At 44.2% G+C, this 2,398-nt stretch overlaps 1 pseudogene; it reads right to left on the reverse strand.

The window, feature by feature from the left end:
• Window positions 1–395: 395 nt before the first annotated feature.
• On the reverse strand, window positions 396–1,440 carry LOC136391200 (olfactory receptor 1J4-like; annotated as a pseudogene).
• Window positions 1,441–2,398: the final 958 nt, after the last annotated feature.

The raw sequence follows: 2,398 nt of genomic DNA on the forward strand, positions 1-2,398 counted from the left end.
GTTGGGAAGAATTATATCAAACCAGCTTAAAGCCTATATAAGCCAACATAAAGGAATCAATTTTAAAAAAGAGTTCACAAATTCACCAGGAGCAAATCATGATGCAAAATTTGTGTGTCTTCAACCCAATAGTAAAAATAAACATGAGCAAAAACTGACATATCTCAAAAAAGAAATAGACAAGTCCACATTTTAATTATGCAACATGTTTTGCGTACGATTTAGCATATATCTTGTAAAAGTTGATGACCAAGCAAAGCAAAATCATTTAGGAGTGAAGAATTATTAACAGTATAGGTTACAAACTTGACCTAGTTGACATATTAATAACATTTATACCACTTGACAACAGAATACATATTTTATTAAAATACAGTCATTTTAGGAGCTATATCTCACTTGCTCCTGACTGCAACTAGTGGATTTAGTAATAGCCACTTAAAGTAGTTAACCTGTTGACAAACGTTCCAAGGCCTGTTTGATGTCCCTGTTCCTCAGGCTGTAGATGAAGGGGTTCAGCATGGGGGTAACTATCATGTACATGACCGAAGCAGTGATGTACTTGGAATCCCATGATGAGGAGAAAAAGTAAACACCTGCAAGTGTCCCATAGTATAAGGACACCACAAGGAGATGGGAGCCACAGGTGGAAAATATTTTCAATAATTTCTTAATGGACCTTCAAGATGATGGTCCCTAAACAAACATATGAGGCCAAAATTGTACCCAAAAGCAGGAATAAAAGCATTACTCCCTCCATGAAGATGACCAGCTCATTGAGGGAGATGTCAGAGCAGCTCAGCTTCAGGAGCGCAGTGAGTTCACAGAAGAAGTGGAGATGGTGTTGTTGGCACAGAAGGACAGTCGGACCAAGAGGAGGATGTGTAACAGGACACTGCAAGAGGACAAAATCCAGGTGGCAGCCACCAGCAGCACACACAGCCCCTTCGTCATGATGGTGGTGTAGTGTAGAGGGTGACAGATGGCCACATACCTGTCATATACCATCACTGCCAGAAGGAGATTCTCAAGACCACCAAAAAGTATGAGACAATACACCTGAGCAATGCATCCCACATAGGGGATGGATTGTTTCTGAGTCTGCATGTTCGTGAGCATCTTCGGGACAGTGACAGATAACAGAGAAATGTCAGAGAAGGCCAAGTGGCTGAGGAAGAAGTACATGGGCGTGTGCAGGCGGGAGTCCAGCCTGATGAGCAGGATGATGAGCAGGTTGCCCAGCACCGTGGTCAGGTACATGCCCAGGAACAGGGTGAAGAACCCGCGCTGCTGCCCTGGCTGCATGGGGAGCCCCAGGAGGAGGAACTCGGACACGCTGCTCTGGTTCTCGGGCCCTATGCTGCTCCCCGTCTGCTGGGGAGCAAGGAGGTTTCGGACTCCCAGCAACCTGGAAAGACGCCCAGGGCCATGATGTCTCATACTGTCATTTTCTGGGACCACATGAATGTTTGACTACAAATCTAATCATTTATGACACCTGTAGGTGCGTGCATCCTCACACTATCTCAGTGAGGATCCAGGAAAACATTGCACTCCTAACGCAGCCAACTAGACTTCACTTCACAGAAACAAAAGGGTGTTCACCGTTTCCTTGAACCATAGTTTACTGATACTGAGTCTGTGTCTTGAGGCACTAAGGACGGAGATGCAGCAGTGAACACGAAGAGCAAGGTCCCCTCTTCTGTGAGGTTAGATCGTGATGGGCATGGAGGGATCATTTCTCCCCCAGGCCAGAGCCACACCACACTGACTCACTGTGGCAGATATAGAACTGATCCCGCAAAACTGGTATCACTTGCTTCTACCTTAAAAAACATGAGACTCCAGCCTGGTGGTGGTGTGGATGGAGCATCCACCCAGGATGCTGAAGTTCTTAGTTCAAAACCCAAGGTCACCAGCTAAAGCACAGGTTTCTTAGCTTTGGTGCCAGCTTGCCAGCCTGAGTGCAGGTTATTGATGTCATCCTAATGTTTCAGACTTGAGCCCAAGGTTGCTAGCTTGAAGCCAAATTGAGAGAAAAAATCAATACACAACTAAATGAAGCAAGTAAGAGTTGATGCTTCTCATCTCTCCCCTTTTCTCTCTGTTTCTCATATACCCACAACACACACACATACACACACACACATACACAAATATACAAACACAGCATGTTAATTTGAGGATTCTGTCAACTGTTACTAAGATCCCATCCTAATAGTAGGGTCAAAAGTATGTGGTTCAGCTCATAAACACTCATATACATACATACAAGTCATAAGTAACACTCAAAGTGAGATATACACAATACATAATGATATATCACTCAACCACAATCACACTCACAATGCACATCAATACTCCTGACTCGTGACACTTCTGGTAAACACTCAAATCT

The sequence above is a fragment of the Saccopteryx leptura genome, chromosome 2 (genome assembly GCF_036850995.1).
Source record: "Saccopteryx leptura isolate mSacLep1 chromosome 2, mSacLep1_pri_phased_curated, whole genome shotgun sequence".
NCBI lineage: Eukaryota > Metazoa > Chordata > Mammalia > Chiroptera > Emballonuridae > Saccopteryx > Saccopteryx leptura.